Source organism: Etheostoma cragini, chromosome 7 (genome assembly GCF_013103735.1).
Source record: "Etheostoma cragini isolate CJK2018 chromosome 7, CSU_Ecrag_1.0, whole genome shotgun sequence".
Classification (NCBI taxonomy): Eukaryota; Metazoa; Chordata; class Actinopteri; order Perciformes; family Percidae; genus Etheostoma; species Etheostoma cragini.
Window position 1 is genome coordinate 27,057,890 of NC_048413.1, and position 16,475 is coordinate 27,074,364.

The 16,475-nt window shown below is 42.6% G+C and overlaps 1 protein-coding gene across 1 annotated transcript in view; it reads right to left on the reverse strand.

The window, feature by feature from the left end:
• Window positions 1–6,688: 6,688 nt before the first annotated feature.
• The window catches only part of stk35 (serine/threonine kinase 35), a 16,045-nt gene continuing 6,258 nt past the window's right edge, over window positions 6,689–16,475 (reverse strand). The window contains exon 3 of the mRNA XM_034875847.1: window positions 6,689–6,722. The gene's annotated coding sequence lies outside the window, so the exon portion shown is untranslated. The remainder of the gene's footprint in view (window positions 6,723–16,475) is intronic.

The following is a 16,475-nucleotide window of genomic DNA, read 5'->3' on the forward strand; positions in this document are numbered from 1 at the left end:
CTTATTTTTGACATGTACACTCATCTATATTCCCATATATATACTGTATACACACACTCATATATGCATACACTCATGTATACGTACACTCATATATATATATATACGTACACTCATATGTATGTATATATACATGTTTATATATATATATATATATATATATATGAGTACCGGTACTAAGTCATGTTTTGCAGAGGGGTCAAATACTTATTTCTCTCATTAAAATGCAAATCAATTTATAACATTTTTGACATGCGTTTTTCTGGATTTTCTTGTTATTCTGTTCAAAATACATCTACCATTAAAATGATAGACTATATATCTATATTACAGAGAGCGTGTACACATGAATGGATCCTGTCTGGTGTTCCTGGGCTGATAAAACAAGCCCTGTGGGATAATCCAGAGAGGATTAGGGACAACGTCCTCCATTTTGGTGGCGTTTGTCTAAATAAACAGCGACGCGACAGAGACGCTGTAAAACAAACACATATTCCTTTTTACAATGCAACAAAGCAGAAATCAAACCATTACAGTCCATCACTCGTCACACTGAGATATGTTGCTGTTGCCTGTTCAGCCTGATGTCGGTTAAAAGAGGAAGTAGGCTTTGTGTTTATAGCCTCGGAGTGACCCCCCCCCCCAAAAAAAAAAAAACTCCCAAAAAGATAACTTGTTGTAGGTTAAATGGTCTTATTTGTATTTATACTACTATTTTCTAGTCACTGGTCCATTATCTTCACTGGGACTATTATTGTCAGTGTGTTTTCAACATTATTAACTTCAGTTTTACAGTTATTTTTTGAATTTATGGTCAATAAACCTCATTTATAGGAAATTATACCTAATGTTTAAGTTAGAAAAGCAGAAATTAGGAATTATTGAGACTAAAATTAAAGGAATGGATGTTGATGATAATCACAGACTGGAATATGTCAACTTTTACTCAATACTATTTCAAAAACACTTCAATTTGTTTTACAATGCTATAAAATTGAATAAGACGCCCTAAAATTAATGAAAGTAGAGATTTGTACTTGGCAAAGAGCGTTGGGTGGAATCAATCATGTTATTTTGGGGAATTAAAAAGAACACTGATATAGGACAACATGAGGACAACATGAGGACAACATGAGGACAACATGGGGACAACTGGAGGGCAACATGAGGACAACATGAAGACAACATGAGGACAACTGGAGGGCAACATGAGGACAACATGAAGACAACATGAGGACAACATGAAGACAACATGAGGACAACATGAGGACAACTGGAGGGCAACATGAGGACAACATGAGGACAACATGAAGACAACATGAAGACAACATGAGGGCAACATGAGGACAACTGGAGGGCAACATGAGGACAACATGAAGACAACATGAAGACAACATGAGGGCAACAAGAAGACAACATGAGGACAACATGGGGACAACACGAGGGTTAAATTAAAAATAAGAATCCACAATGTGATAGTTTTGTTCATTTATTTCCAGAAAAGTTGTCAAATATATTTACAGCAACAAAAACAAACAACACAACGCTTTCTCAAACATCTAATGGCTCCGGTCCGCATCATTAAAAAGCACTTCTCATTAAAACGTACTCTTCTCTTCTGTACACATTGGAAATATGCACTAAAAGAAAGAGGAAAAATAAAGATATTCCCCCAGATGTGTGAGAGAGGCGTGGCTCTGCACGGTGCTCGCAGTGAGGCAGTGAAACATTTTGCATAGAGTAGAAGTGGAATCATTACGAGTTTTAAGAGGGAGGAGAAATGAACGAAAAATACATCGACGGTGGACCGTTTAAGAAGTGATGATTTAGTCGTAAAGTTCCTCCGTTAGCAGGTCAGGGACTGAACATCTCAGCAAGAAGAGGGAATAGCAGATGTTAAACGTGCTACAAAAAATGAAAAAATGAAAGTTTCATCCCAAAATGGAACATTTATCGTGTTATAACAGCAGCAATTTGGTAGCATTCAACAACTACTCGCTCCTGAAATAGTTGCATGTTCACAGAGTTCCTTAAATTCAAAATGTTGTATTTTTCTTTTATAGGAAGTTTCCAAAGGAAGCCCTTTAACGGAGCCCCTAAAGAAACATGGGGATTGTTGCTGTTTTTGTGTTGTTAGAACAAGATTATTGTCGCGTGCTAGCAAAAAAAAACTTGCAATATTTATCTTTCTGAAACTCAACTAAGGCCACGTGCACATGTACCAAAGGGATCTCCCCCCCTCCCCAGGTCTTCCCTGGGATTGATTCAAGAATAAGCAAAAACGTGAATCCATACGGATCCATTTTTTCCAATGACAACACACTACTTCCTATTCCAGGCCTATAGGTGGCGCTGTTTCTGAGACAGAACTTCACCAGAACCAGGGAAGAAGAGGCGGAGCATGCACGCTGCATACAAACAGACAGAATATGTTGCCCTGTAGAAACCCTAATAGGCTCCATATCTTCTCCAGGAGGAACACAAGCACGTAGTCTGCCATTGTTGTTGTTGTTGTTGTTGTTGTTAGGTCACAAGGGCGGAGGTTTTGGATTTTTTTCCGCAAAGCGTTTCCGCGGTGACGGCCCCTAAATGTCCCGGATAGTATCATGAGCTAAATAATTTCACGCTGTGAATGTGAAATATTAACTGCAGCCACGTGACGTTAGCTGGACTTTGTTAGCATCATGTGGTCAGCCTTGGATTGGCTTCTCCTAAGCAGGAGATACCAAGAAAACAGCCTGCTTGTGTGTGTGTGTGTGTGTGTGTGTGTGTGTGTGTGTGTGTGTGTGTGTGTGTGTGTGTGTGTGTGTGTGTGTGTGTGTGTGTCCGTTAAGCCGCCTACACATGATCACACACATTGTTTTCTTCTAAAAACAACCCTTACCCATCACACCAACTCATTGGTTTGAAAAAACACACAAAGGCCGTCTGGCATACACACCTTCGGGCACTAACACGGCCTTCTGGGAGTTGTAGTTGTTGACTGCAAACGACGCCGTTGTGCTCGACCATCTCTGCGATACAGCCGCTCAGAGGGAAGAGGTTACAGGTCGCAGATGTTGCATCATAAAGGGAAAAGCTAGGTGTTACGTGTAGAAAAGTGAAACCCCCCGCAGAGACGTCAGTCCAAAGGTTAAAGAGAGACAGAAGAAAATCTACCCCCCCCCCCCCCCCCCCCCCGCTCAAGCAAAGACCTCCTTGTATCCGAAGCTAAGACAAAGTTGAGGGCAGTTTCGATATATTTAAGAGGTTTCAAAGTGCTGAGAATGAGGTAGGACCTTGAAAACTGACTTCTGATTTCACAATGCTTCGCAGTGCTGTGAAACCAGCGGGAGGTTTCGGCCATTCATCCGGTCTGTGTTGAGGAGTGAAGGCTAGCAGAGCTTTTAGGGGTCGGATACACACATCACAACTTAACCACTCTCGTATTGGTTGCTTTTATCGCTGTGTCTCATTTATTCTGTGCAGTTAAAACTTTTGCATTTTGTTCTATTTTCCAAAAAATTCTAGTTGCTTCAAGTAACATCTCACCTGTGGATCAGCCTACATTTACCATGCTACATTTGGGTTTTAATAATGAATGTCTCATGCTATGTTTACGCCTCGCGTCCACGCTACTCCGGAGTGTCTGGTGCACTGCTGCGCCCGTTTTGGTTTAAAAACCCCGGGGTTGTGTTGTCTGGACGGGCAAAAAACAGAGACTTCTGAAAACAAGGCCACTCCTCAGTCAGTGTTGACGGTCAGGTAGCTCACAGACCTTTCAGTAACAGTTCCACCTCACCTCTCTAAGATCATAAATCCCTGCTCTGACTTTCCGCAGCTGGTGTTTTTCTTTCTCCAAAGTATTTTCCTGTATGTTATCCGGCCGTGAGAGTAACGTCAGACACACTCCAGGCGGTGTTTTCTGTCGCGTTGTAGCCTCGTGTTGCCTTCAGTAACAGTTCGACCTCGTAGCCAATCCAAACAAGATCAAGAAAGAGAAAACTCGTCTATCTCTGCAGTCTCTGTAGCATCTACTGCCAACCAGGCGGAGTTTACAATCTGCTTCCTGTTTTCTCCCCAGAGTTCGTTCTAGTTTAACCCTTGTATCATATTTGGGTCAAATTGACCCATTTCACATTTTTACAAGAAGAAAAATGGTACAAGTTACATTTTTTCTACCTTAAAATCAGCGGTCTTTCCTTATTTCCTGTGATAAACATGTATTTCTGACTTCATTCAGAACGTTATTCTAGATATGGCCACTTATGTTGTTTCCATAGTGATTTTTAACATGAATTATAACCTTATGACAAAAAACAAACCTTCCACTTTTAATTGTGTGCTAGTAGAGACTGATGCATTCCCTAAACATGTATGTAATCCCAATTGTTTGAAATTGAGATAAAGACCATATTTGTTAAGTCACGGGTCAATTTGACCCAAAAGATACGAGAGGATCCCAAAAATGAAGACAATACAAGGGATAAATAAAAAAACTACTACTGGAGATACAACTGTCGCGTGCACAGAGATTTTTGGCTCAAAATGCCACGTAAAAACCACAAGGTGCTGTAGTAGTGTAAATCTAGCCTGGAGCATGTGGCTAAATATTGTGTTGCTTAACATTCAAGACGCGTGAATCACGGCACAGAGTAGCCATGATTTTCAACACAGATAGAAGACACTGCAGAGTTTTAAAAACACTTCAGCCAAGAGAGGAAGGAAGAGAAGGATAGTCCAGTCAGGATGTTGCTGTTTGGGATTATTTCCAGATGGGAAATCTTCAAATTTCCGCTGAGAGTCTCCAAATCAGACACAGGTTCAGCCACAGATGTCTCCAAACTGCTCGGGCGACCAGTGTCTCTGAATGATTGAAAGTTACCCGTTGACCTGATATCCCGACCTGCAGTGACATTAGTATTCTGCCCCTAACATGCCTCACACTCAACCTCAATGTAAAAAACATTCAGTACAAAGTTCTCAAAACAGCCTGTGATCAGTTTCATGCTTCTAGAATCAGCGCTGTGAGAATGGTGACTGCGCGTGGAGGATCTGATTGCTGCGCACCTACAAACTTTTGTATTAATGCGGATGCGTTTGCACGGAATGATTGGCTACAGGAGAGAGGGAGTCCGTTCTTTGAGTTGCGCTGACCTCAATCTGTGTGAAAGCGACCGTGTGTGTTGACAGCGCTCAACGGGAGAATCATGAATCAGCTTCAAATTCCACTAAAGTGATCAGGATTGGTTCTTGGTCATACGTTAACTTAGAAACTGGGTTCACACTGAGTTTTGCAGTGATGAAAAACACAGTTTTTCCAACAGCTGTTCTTTGGAGTGAACAGGAACTAATGCCCACATCAAAAGCAGATTTGACCTGTTTTGGTTACAGAAGCACAGTATTGTATCGTCGACACAGGCCTGCTTACATCTAAGGAGAAATCTGTAAAACGACTTCAAAACAACGTGGAAACCGTCCGCTTTCACAGCTGTTGTGTCTCTGGAGTGTGACACAGACGTGTGAAATATCCTCCCAAACCTAGACATGAGCGTACATGTCACACTCCTTGAAAATCCTTGATGCCGATATCATTTAAGTTTTGTATATTTCGGCTTCAGCAGTAGAGCAGAGCCACCGAATGATCCCATCCTCACTTGGCATTATTGGGAATTAGTTGACAAATTGTGACATTTCACATCATTGAAAGCACAATATTCCTTTGGTCAATTTAAAGAAACCTGCACGAGACCAAAGGCGTTCCAGCCTCGTGATGTTCCTGCCTCGGTGTGCGAGTCTCCTCTGCAACCCAAGACATGGTTTTCATCTCATGATGCAATCGCACTTAATGTGAATCATCGTTAAGGCACGAGGTTGAACATGACAGCGTAGCAAAGACAAGCTGTTGCTCATAGTAACTCACTACATCATTAAATGATGCTCTGACCTTAAGATACTGGTTCAGTCCAGTACGTTACCTGTGCCACAGACACGTCACTACAAACAGGGCTGGGTTTAAATAAAAAAAAATAATAATTCTGATTCAAATCGATCTTCGTTGAATGATTGGATATCGATAAATAAAATCCTGAGATTGATCTTTTAAGGGGCTTCGCTTCAAAGCCAGTCTGAAATGAAACTAGACGATCAAAGGGACTTGTTCTCGTGCTCAGTGACGCTCTGAAGTTCGGCATGGCCGTTTTCCCATGATGTGGCTTTAGGTCTCGGTCTCTGCATTGAGACAGCACTTCTGTCTCTATGTGACTGCTTTGGGGTCAACTCCTATCGCCAGCATGCATGTGTTTAATACTGCAGCAGGTTAAAGGGTCCCTTGCACAAATTACAACATTTGTTCTCTGAGAACCGTTTCACATCCAACTAAAGCTTTCATTTAACTGAAACATCCCCAAATCAACTCGCTATGGACTCTCAAATAGAAATGGGACATTGTGAATGGGAATCAATTTAGGAACTATTTGGCGATACCCAGTTCTTATTACAGATGTTAAGGAAGAGAGGGCCTTCGCCGGGGCTGTTGGGAACTGAAACCAACAGATGCATAATGGTCCTGTCCCAGAGTTTTTGGAATCATTAGCCAGTTCATCGCTTCCCCGCTCAAATCAGGACTCGTGGATCCTTCACAGTTCAGTTTGCCAGAGCTCCTTTCTGTCCATCGTAGTCCATCCTAGTCCATCGTAGTCCATCCTAGTCCATCCTAGTCCACGTCCATGAAGTAAACAAAGCTGCAAAGAGACAAAGTGTGCACAGGTCAGAACGGGGGCAACAAGAAAGTAACGTGACGGGCATCATTCCCTCAGCTTCAGACCGTACATTCAGACAGGGCTTTAGTTAGTTAGGGCGCATTCACACCTGTGGTTCGGCAGACTCGGTGCGATCCGGCGGTGAAGTTGCAACGTCTTTCATTTCAAACGGCAAACACCAAATATTGTAGACGAACGTCACACGGTGGAAACGGTCTGGCGTCTGTCTATTGGACAGAATATCTGAGGGACACTTGCAGACGCTTCTGGTCTCAGAAATAACGGATTGACACCAGACTTATAACGTCTCGGGGTTTTCTGGTTTTTGCGTTAGTGTTTCTAATATTTTAGAAGAAGGCGGAAGAATGTGATCAGCTGACATGATGACCAGCGACGTTGTTTTGGTTCACTTCCTGTATTTGGGTCAGATTGCATTCTCCCCAAAGTGAACCGAACTCTAGTCCGCTTGGAACAGAGCCCGCCGTTTTCAAGAATACCAGAGCTCGGTTATTTGGGCCGCACCAGGGTACAAATGAACTTCCACGTGGCCGGGTTGGGTCAGTGGGTAGAGCAGGCGCACATATACTTGGGACGTTTATGCCTCCACGCAGAGGTTCAGGGTCTATGACGATTTCCTGCATATCTTCCCCCTCTCTGTCCCCCTTTTCTGACCTAGCTGTCCTATTTAATACAAGGTGGGGAAAAAAAAGAAATCTTTAAATGAACTTCCAGACCGAGCATTTTGTGGAATAGTCCAGGCCGGACTAGGCGCACATCTACTTCAAGGTTTAAATCCAACCTGTGACAATATCCTGTATGTCTCCCCTCTTTCTGACCTAGCTGTCCTATCTAATAAAAGGTGAAAAAGCCCCACAAAAAAAATCTTTTAGAGATTTAAATCTCTTTAAATGAGCTTCCATTTCCGGGCCTGACTGTCCCACTGAATGCTGCAGGGTTCAGATTAAACTTCCAGGTATGAATGTAGGTCAGGTAGGGCGTTCCTGCAAGAGAGAGAGAGAGAGAGAGAGAGAGAGGCTTCCTGTCAGCAAACATTCCCCGAATACATTTTTTTCAAAAGCTGCTCAGGTGTGAACGCAACCAGGTCGGACACGCCTATTCAGAAGAGAAAATAAACAGTATCGTATGGTTAGCTTCTCGCTAACTCTGGTGCTATTGCCTCTAATTGTGCTCTGTCTCAACAAAAATGTGATTACCCTTAAATGTAGACACAAAGCCCCAGACTGGTGCTTCTACATCTACCTCCAGCGAGTGTGTGTCCTGGATGTAGATGTAGATGTAGATGGAGCTGTGCCTGGGAGGACAGGTTTAGTGCAGAGCTGGGATCTAATTATAGCCCAGCGGCTGACATGCCCCAGCTCGGGCTAGCAGCGGTTTGTTCCTCTCCTCCCAGGTTGCGTAACATTGCAACACATGGTGTGAAGACAAAGTGGGTAAGCTTAGGAGAGCGCACGCATGTTTTGGGTCGGTGAACGAGGGATGACGGGCAAAATGGAGGATGAGCACTTTAAACTCTGCACATATTTACAGTAACAGCCAGTACTCCATTCATTTGGGTTCAACATATCCAATATCTGATTCAAAGCTAGAGCCGCACAATATCAGGAAAATATGAGATAACAGAATATCTCCATAACAATATTACTTGAGATAAATGAACAGATATTAAAGTTTTCTCAGTTCTGCTGCTTTCAGTATTCGGCTAAAATACAACAAACTGATTCACTTTATCTTCAATAAATGACAAACATCTTTCCAAAACTCAAGGGGTGATCGTTAGAATTTAAACCTTTAATTGATTTATTCCGGGAAGGTTCACTGAGAAGAAGCCTCTCTTTTGCAGGAGCGCCCTGATTACATTCACACAGGTGCACATTCCTACCTGGAAGCTGCCGGTACAACCCCAGTGTGACCTGCTGCCACTGGGGAGCTCCCCTGGAGCGGATGGGGGTCAAGGGCCTTGCTCAAGGGCACCTCGGCGGTGGTAATGAGAGAGGGACAAGCGCTGCTCTTTCACTTTTCACTCTCCCACCCAGCTTTTCCGATGTTTTTGTTGCTTTTTCTGATTAATTTGTCACTTTTTCCATGATTTTGGTGCTTTTTCGAAAAACCTGAGCTGGATTAATAATAGGTTTTACACTCATTCTTGAAATTCATGGTCAACAAACCTCATTTATATCAAATCATACATGAGTTTTTAGTTAAAAAGGCAGAAATTAATGAATTATTTTGATAATAGTTAAGATGAGAGGATGTTGAGTGGATCTCAGATGGGTAGATGTCAAAGTTTAGTCTGGATACTGTTTTAAAACCATAAAAAATAAAAAAAGATCCAAATCCTATTTACTTGGCAAATGTTGCATGGAATCATCCATGTTATTTTTGGGCAATTTAGTTGAAAGAAATCCAAATTTTGGATATAAAACCCTTTAAAAAGGGTCAATTTGACCCGAGGACAACACAAGGGTTAAAAGGCTCGGTTTTAAAGTCCGACTGAAGATATTGGTCCTGTCTCTGCATTAAGACAGCACCTAAAGGGGGTTAAATGGTTCCTTGTCCAATTCACAGCATAATATCTCAGAGAATCTTTCATATCCGAGCTAAATTGGTACGGTAACTGCAATATCCTTAATGTTATTGCTATAGAATCAAAAGATATCGGTAATTTGTGAATCAGAATCGATTTAGGAGATCTAGTGTGCATTAAAGCAAGTGTGTCAAATTCATTCAGATACTGAATATGAAAACACAGAAATCATAATAGTCGCTTTCCAAACGGAGGTATTTTTGCAGCTCCTAGAAAAAACCGGATAGTCCGGTTCTATCTGAGGTTTCTGCCTGTTAAAAAGCAGTTTTTCCTCACCGCTGTCACACCAAATGCACGCTTTTGGCGGGAAATGTTGGGTTTCTGATCATTATAGAGTGTGGTCTAGACCTAGTCTTTATGTAAAGGGTCCTGAGATAACTTCTGTTGTGATTTAACACTAAAAATAAAATACAAATAGAATAGAAAGCTTTTTTTTCTTCTTCTTCTTCTTCTTGTGTTCTGACTGGACCAATTTGGGGATTATTAAGTTCCTCTGGCCACTTCCTGTTACTCTAACAGCTCCTACTTCAGGGCAGCCAATCATCTCACTGCGTGTTGCTCTGCTGGAGATATTACCGCTGCAGAAACAAGCCAAAGACGAGGGGAACAAGGTGGATGTTGTAGCCCAGCAGATCCCGGACTAACCGAGCTCGGCCGCCAACTCAGCCACTTCTCGTTGCGTAACCCTTAAAGCAGACTAGTGCCTTGTTAAAAACCAGCAGAGACTGGTACACTGTGGGAAGGGGGGGGGGGGCGGGGGCTGGTTTCTCGTTGTGAGTGCAGGACGCCGTGGCAGCGCTCTGGAACCAGCTTGAGAGAGTTTTCACAAGCTCGGGGCGGTTTTGTGGCCCCGAGGCGTGCAAAGCAACACATTCCTCTTGGTTGGCATTCAGGGAAACTGCTCATTGAGTAAGTTTAGGTGTGTGTGCCTCCGAGTTTGTCTTGGTGCAAAGCTGGCAAAGCATTGTGTCGAGTTATAAAAAGTTAAACAACGTTGTGATACATAACGTAGATCTGTTTTCTGTATGATGCAGCCAGGGTGGGATTAATATCCATTCTGGTCTCTGAAGAGGTCAGGATGGGCCTTTTTGAGTCCCACCTACCCCCCTCTTTCTCTGCCGGCTCAATTCAAACTGAAAGCTAATTAACATATAGAAAGAACCCGATTGTTTCACACCAGGAAGTAACTTTCTGTCCCCTGCACCCTGGGGTCTTAGTCCAGACTGAGACAATACAATGCTGATTAAACTGGAGTTTCACATTTACACGACAGACCCTTTTGATCTGTACCCCAAAACAACCCCCAAAGTGGCGGAGTTTAAAGGCTTGTCCTCCCCCAGTGGCATGTTGCCGTGCCAACGACGGACCAATGAGAATGGATTTGAATGCACCAGGTGAAAAGGAACCACCCCCAGGTGCAGGGATATATGTGTGGGATTTAGGATTATTCAGGACTGGTTTCACGTGACTCCTTTGGGGGGGGGGGGTCCTGTCAGCTGCAGTGTTATCATGTTGTTGTTGTTTTGTGTTTTATTGTCTTTGTCTCATCTTCATCCTTTCTGTGGCATTAAACCTTTTCTTAACTCTTGTGTTGTCTTTTTATCGATGTTTTTAACTTTTTCTTACGTTTTTTGTCCCTTTTTTCAACACTTGTGTCACTTTTTTTTACGTTTTCAACAATTTGTAACACTGACTTACTTTAGTTTTACAGTTAATTTATGGTCAGTAAACCTCATTTATAGGAAAATTATACCTAATGTTTGAGTTAGAGAAGCAGAAATTAGGAATTATTGAGACTAAAATTAAAGGAATGGATGTTGATGATAATCACAGACTGGAATATGTCAACTTTTACTCAATACTATTTCAAAAACACTTCCGTTTGTTTTACAATGCTATTAAATTGAATAAGACGCCCCAAAATTAATGACAGTAGAGATTTGTACTTGGCAAAGAGCGTTGGGTGGAATCAATCATGTTATTTTGGGGAATTAAAAAGAACGTTGATATAGGACAACATGAGGACAACATGAGGGCAACACGAGGACAACATGAAGACAACATGAAGGCATCATGAGGACAACATGAGGACAACATGAGGGCATCATGAGGACAACATGAGGACAACATGAAGGCATCATGAGGACAACATGGGGACAACATGAAGGCAACATGAGGACAACATGAGGACAACATGGGGACAACATGAAGGCAACATGAGGGCAACATGAGGGCAACATGAGGACAACATGGGGACAACATGGGGGCATCATGAGGACAACATGAGGACAACATGGGGACAACATGAGGGCAACATGAAGGCAACATGAGGGCAACATGGGGGCCACATGAGGGCCACATGAGGACAACATGGGGACAACATGAGGACAACGTAGGGACAACATGAGGGTTAATTCGCAATTGGACCCAGAGCCTCCTTCCTCAAAAATCCAACAAACACGAAGTTAGTTACAAAATCCTAACAATTCCCAGCAAATCCAGAGGTTGGAAAAAGGGAAATATGATGATCATCTTTTATACCCCAGTGGCCAAAACCACCTGTAACATGTCAGAAGGTTACAGGGACGACATTCAGTACTCGTGCTTTCTAATAAAACAGAGCTGCCACTAAAAGAGATGTAACTCCGTCGGGATCAATAATTTAGATTAACACAAATACTTCATCTGTCTAGTTACTGAAAACTTCCTGTCATTAAAGTCTTAGAGACAAATAGAGACGTTGGACGCTTCAGAGAGGAAATCTGGTTCAAGAAATGAAGGACAAATTTATTCCATTTGCTTCCCCATCTGCGTCCTCGGGGTAATCCCGCCATCTTGAAGTTCTTATGTTGTGATTTAGTGCCGGGACGAGGCGCACAGTCGATACCAGCAGTGACCGAGTGAATTCAACAAGCATAAAGTAACATCAGAGACAGAAAACCCATCTCTGCCTTCAGTCTCTGCAACAGATGCAGACCACGACTCTCTTCATCTATTATTTATAGGTCAAAAAGGACCCGGTGGTCGGGTAAGCTCAGTCGGTATAGTACACATATACATATACACATATATATGTGTACTCCTCGATGCAGTAGCAGAGGGTTCGACTCCGACCTGCGGCCCTTTGCTGAATGTCTTCCCCCTCTTTCATGTCTTTCATCTTTTCTGTGGAATTAAAGGCCTAAATTGCCTTAAAAAAATCATCTTTAAAAAAAAGATTTAACCCCGTCATCAGCTTTGGTAAATCTGTCAACACAACAGCGGATAATTATATATATATATAAAAAAAAAAGTAATTTGGACAGCACCCAAGGACAACATGAGGGTTAAAGCTCTGCCGACAACCCAACCCCCAAAAAAAGCTCCCCCTGACGTGTCGTGCATCGCTTATCACGTTCAAGCCCACGTCCGAGTCACTCAACCGAACCCAAACAATTATTAAAAAGCTCTTAAATAGAAGAATTAAGCGTCAAAATGTCTGTCCTCTTGGAGCGAGACCTTCCCACTTTTGAGCCGCTAGACACATCCGCAAACACCGCGCGTTCCGCAAAGTAACGTTATGCCGGGCGGACATTAGCGTAGAACACAGTGGGAGAAATTAGGTTAGCAAAAATGCTAATTATAGCACACATACATGATGTAGAGGCCCAGAGGGGGAACTGCCAATATCGGCCCGGTCATCGGTGTGTCGGAGGCCGATAAAGTCCCAAAGGCCGAGGCAACACATACACTACATTTAACATGTCGGTACATTTGGGATTTCTCTGGATTTAAGGCTCATTAAAAACCATTTAGTTTCCACAGTTTACATTTGTGGTGTTGGGTTATATGGTGGCTGGGAGGTAGCGACTAACGCTAGGCAACTCCGACCAATAGCCCCGAAAATCTGACTGTTTAAATCAGTTTTCACAGCCCGATGTTGGCGTGGATGAGATGGGACGCAGACTGGGAGATTACCAGGCTGCAAAGATCCGACAGCCCACTAGATCCAACACAGCCGGCATGAATGGGGGCAGCGAAGCAGAAGAGATGTGGATCCATGTGGTTCCAGACCACTGTGGGAGGACATGGACTGCACTGGGTCCCGAAATGTGCATCATAAACTGTAGAAAGGAAGGGTCGTAGTACTGACATGGCTTCAGCTTCTCAGCCAGATCTCTCCTCTTCCTGTCCAAGATTTTGACTTTAAAACAAACAAAAGGACACAAAGAGGAGCTCCGGCTCAGGATTGAGGTTTTACTATAGTATATATATATATATATATATATATATATATATATATATATATATATATATAGAGTATAGTATAGTATAGTATAGATAGTACTTTTGTTTGTCAGGTATTTAACTCTCCTGTTGTCCTCGGGTGAAATTTGACCCGCTTTTCAGTTTTTTCATCACAAAAAAATGGGCCTTTGAAATAAGCAGGAAATGTCAACATTAGAAATATCAAATAACTTTGGAAAAAACATTACAAAAAAAAGCAACCACAACATTGAAAAAGTGACAAAAATGTCATAAAAAGCGGTAACCGTCTTTCATGGTTGAAGGGAAGGCGACACAAGGGTTAATTCACACAGGAGTTTACAAAAACAGACTTTACCGTGTGGTTATTTCCTATATTTATTTACTGAATCATCAGAAAGCATGCTATATATATATATATATTGATATATATATATATATTGATATATGTCGTTATCAGGATAAATGATATCGCCCCAAAAGATTTATTTGTGTAGGAACTCATTTGTTTTGCAGGTTTTTCTCTGAACCCTGAGGGCCCCCCTAGGAAATATTTACAACCTTCTCAGCAACTCAATGCTCACTTATACAACTATGTTACATAAGAACGCCAATGAACTCATCACACTCAGTCCCAAAATCTCATAAAGGTTGCCTCTCTCTGCCCCCCCCCCCCCCCCCCCCCCCCCCCCCCCCCCCCCCAGTGCCTGAGCCAGAACATAGTGTACTATACCCTGCGTTCATTTCCTTTAGAGGAGGGGGATCTAGGTTCCTCTCGGACCCTGATGTCTGTCTTCCTTTCAAAATGCATGCGGATTTTCAATATTAAGATTAAAAACATTCAGAGAGAAACTGCTCGAGGGCATCACGGAGTTTATTACAACGCCCTGGAAGTGCCTCAACTTGTAAAAAGCCAGTTCATGCTGTCAGGGAAAGACAAAAAAAAAAGGTTCCCAAAGTCTGGTCTGCTCTGAAATCCGTGGCCGGGACATTCGGTCCTCTGGCCGGGTACAGATGGAGTCGGTGCACATTTCACCAACGGGGCAATTCAAAGTGCTTTGCACAAAATCAGGTAAAAAAACACAACCAAAAACAGATAAAACACAAGTATAAACAGTTAAAATAAAAACATTAAGACAGAGAAAACCCTAACCCACTTGAGACTACCTTCACACTCATTAGTCCATGTTAGTGCTGCCTTTGGTGATCACCCTCAGGGTCTCTACCCTTCACGACTCTATTTTTAGAGTCGTTACCTTTCGTCTCCTCGGACTCTTCTTCACACTAATTAAGCCGATCTAGCGCTGCCTTTCGTGGCTATTCAATGACCGTCTTGGCGCGATTTTCAGATCTTTCCACACTACACATTCACTCTTTTTTTTTAAAGTGTTACCTTTCGAGTCTCTCTTTCTCTGTCTCACACAACCTTTATACTTATTCCTTTTCCTCAACAAAATTCATCGTAAGAAATTAAACATTAAAGAAATGAACGTCATCATTTAAGGAAAGGCAACATCAAAAAGAAAGGTCTTCAGCCTTGATTTAAAAACAGAGTAGCAGCTGGATCTGCAGGTTTCTGGGAGTTTCTTCCAGATATGAGGAAAAAAAACAGTTCAATAAAAATAAAAAGGAGGGAGGATAGACACGGGGGATGTCGCACAAAACTTAGGATTACGTCCACCCTGGTCAGGGAGGTCTGGCGACCAGTAGTCTGGATCAACGGAGGTACATTTGGAGGATAACAGCCTGACATCCAGGGCCATGTCCCTCCCCTTCCTGTCTCTCTGCGTGTTCTCAAACTCGCTCAGGACGCTACGACAGAGAAGACAATTTGGGTCTTGCAACGAGGCAGACCTGCTGGGTTCTTTGTGGAAATTTTTGTAAAGATTTACAAAGAATACGTTAAGTGCGTTTCCTCTTTAACTGGGACGTTTTGGCACCAATTAGTGGGATTGACAGCAAATTGATACCCCCCCCCCCCGGTGTAAGAAGGACAGGTACCGCAGGTCCTTCATCCCGGTCTCTGTCAGACTCCAGACTTTACAACACCTGCACCACCTGATAATGTTTAGTTTCTGTTCCTGTTTTTCATTTAATCCACACACTCTCTGTATACCTTTATCTGTATTTATATTTTTCCATTACAAGTACTTACTTTTTCAATGTTATTTATGGTCACAGGTGAATATAACTTATATTATGGTTACCTACTTTTGCATTATCACTTTAATTACATATTCAATTTAATTTCGAGGTCACTTAATTACACTGCAATATTGTTGTTTTTTACTATGGCAACCGCACTTCACAATACCTTTTAAAGGCGTCACTTTACTTCAGTCTACCTTCTGCTCATTTTTCAGTTTTTCTTGTGTGTTTACTAGTTTGTTTGTTTGTTGTTTTGCTCTTATTGTTGAGAATGCTGCTGTAACAAAGGAATTTCCCCGCTGTGGGATGAATAAAGTATTACCTAATCTATCTAATCTATGTGATTGCTGTTAGTACAACAATGACACACTGGTAAGAGATAATGAGGTGTAACCATGTTGACTAAAACCAATATGAGCCCCATACGTCCTTCCATCAGATGTGAGTATCATCGCAGTTAGCTGTCCCATCAGCTTCTGACATAAATACCCCCCCCAAAAAAATGTTTACAGCCACTAAGCCCTCTCTCCAACAGATGACAGTTTCCATTGAAGCCGTGCACGACTGTGAGCCTGTTGCATAACGTGCCATCCCATAATGCCACGAGAGAACGAGGCCAAGCAGCGGACTAGCACGCAACAACACTTTCAGAGTCCCTTCTGCTGACAACTGGAAGCCGAGAGGTGTTACGGCACGGTGCGAGCGGGCGGGGGGGGGGGGGGGGGGGGGGGGGGGGG